The sequence below is a fragment of the Schistocerca serialis genome, chromosome 3 (assembly GCF_023864345.2).
Source record: "Schistocerca serialis cubense isolate TAMUIC-IGC-003099 chromosome 3, iqSchSeri2.2, whole genome shotgun sequence".
Taxonomy (NCBI): domain Eukaryota; kingdom Metazoa; phylum Arthropoda; class Insecta; order Orthoptera; family Acrididae; genus Schistocerca; species Schistocerca serialis.
This window is the reverse complement of record NC_064640.1, coordinates 457,919,284-457,921,448: the sequence shown is the minus strand read 5'-3', so window position 1 is coordinate 457,921,448 and position 2,165 is coordinate 457,919,284. Positions and strand designations below refer to the sequence as shown.

The following is a 2,165-nucleotide window of genomic DNA, read 5'->3' as shown; positions in this document are numbered from 1 at the left end:
CCAAATGTAGAGACTCTTCGTGCTCGTATTGTGGACGTCTGTGATACAATACGCCATTCTCCAGGGCTGCATCAGCGCATCAGGGATTCCATGCGACGGAGGGTTGATACATGTATTCTCGCTAACGGACACATGTCCACATACCATATTTTCTTTCTTTGTGTGTCAGGAATGTTTCCTGAAAGTTTGGCCGTACCTTTTTGTAACACCCTGTATAAAATGTATCAAAGCTACTTAATCGTATCAACTCTATTACTACCAAGGTCGACGGAGTAGCCCACGGGTAGCGTAAGTGTCAACGCGTTGAATCGATATACATCACGTTATTGAATTCAATGCCTACCACATTTACTCCTCTAACAATGCCTTTACACCTGGCAGATCCACCCACTTCACGAAAAGAATTAGCGAATAAGGCTGAAAATCCCTTTGACTAATCTTAGCAATGAACGTCACCTTGAAATTAGCATGTTATGGTGAAAGACATGTAGCACGCCTTACAGCCTGGACTTATAGCACCTGTAGCAGAAATATGAGATCTTAGAGACGACTGCAAATAAAATTAATGAACTAATCACATATTGTCCGCTATATCGGTATGTATGCGACAGTGTGTGTACCTGATATATTCGAAAAGCCGCACATAAGAAATGGGATTTTCCGGTGCTCATACCTCGGGTTCTGTTGGTGATAAAAAGGTAGGGACCACAAATCGGTTTGTTCTTTTTGCAGTTGACGATGGGCTAGTTGGGACTTACGGAGATACTATTAGTGCATGGGTGGTACCTCGGAAAACTGCAAAAAAAAATTTTTTTTCTGTATTTTCGCCGTCCCCGGAGGATCAAACCCAAGCCGAGGATTCCAAGACGGCTATGCACAGAAAATGGCTGAAATGTTTACAATATGTTCCTAAGCTTCCGTTTCGAGCAAACTTGAAAGTTTTGTAGATATCTTTATCCGTTTCCACGATACAGAGGTTCAAATTTACACTACTTCTACAAGTAGAATCCCGTATGAGGCGAAAACTTAGTTCGGAAAGTGACATAGCGCGGAGAAATACGCTGTAAAGTGTCCCCGTTGTCGTCTGGGAACTACATGCTGTGCTACTGAAGCACATGAAAAATTGATTTGCGCGTAAAATCCGGTCTGAGGTGTCAAATTAGTTTTACGCTATTTCAGTTTCACACAAGTAAACTATTTAAATGTTACTGACCTATACTTTTTTTCATGCGAGTAACATGCCCATGCCCTGCAGCAGCAGAGAAAAGTAGGGAACCAGCGGAAAAATGCTCCTGTCGGCTCACAAAAAATACGAATATGTTTCTTTTCATTTAAAAGGATCTGATTAAAAAGTTAGTTACCAGCTACTTTTGTACTACCTAAAAAAAATCCTAAGAGTTTTCGCATTTTAACGTTCATGGACGGGAAAACAATCTCAACACCAAAACATAATTAATGTAGAGTAATGACTTTCGAGAATACATTTGTGTAAGTAACATTGCATTATGACTGGTTAATGTAAGCGCGAGATGAGCCAAAGCAAATATGAAATAACTCCTCCCGAACAGGCCATGAAGGCCCAACGGTACCGACCGGCCGCCGTGTCATCATCATCCCATAGGCGTCACTGGATGCGGATCTGTAGCGGCTTGTGTTCAGCACACCGCTCTCCCGGCCGTATGTCAGTTTCTGGAGCCGCCACTTCTCAATAAAGCTGCTCCTCAGTTTGCCTCACAAGGGCTGAGTGCACCCCATTTGCCAACAGCGCTCGGCAGACCGGATGGTCACTCATCCAGGTGCTAGCCCAGCCCGACAGCGCTTAACTTCGGTGATCTGACGGGAACCGGTGTTACCACTGCGGCAAGGCCGTTTGCTAAATATGAAATGCTGGTACTTTAATATCCGGTGCAACCGACAGAATGTTGAATGAAAGCATGCAAACGTGCATGCATTGTATTGTACAGTCGAAGGATTTCAGTTTGTGGGATGAAATTTCATGCCTGTTGCACTTTGTTGATGAATACTGGGACGGTTAACGCTGTTTGTGGATGACGCTGGAGTCGTCTTGCGATGATGTCCCATATGTCCCCGATTATTGGTAATCGAGTCGGCCAACGCAACGTGTCGACACTGTAGAGAGCATGTTGGGTTACAACAGCGGTATG

The 2,165-nt window shown here is 43.9% G+C and overlaps 1 pseudogene; it reads right to left on the bottom strand.

Annotated features, from left to right (window-relative positions):
* Positions 1-1,756: 1,756 nt before the first annotated feature.
* LOC126472064 (5S ribosomal RNA) lies at positions 1,757-1,874 on the bottom strand (annotated as a pseudogene).
* Between the last annotated feature and the right edge of the window lie 291 nt (positions 1,875-2,165).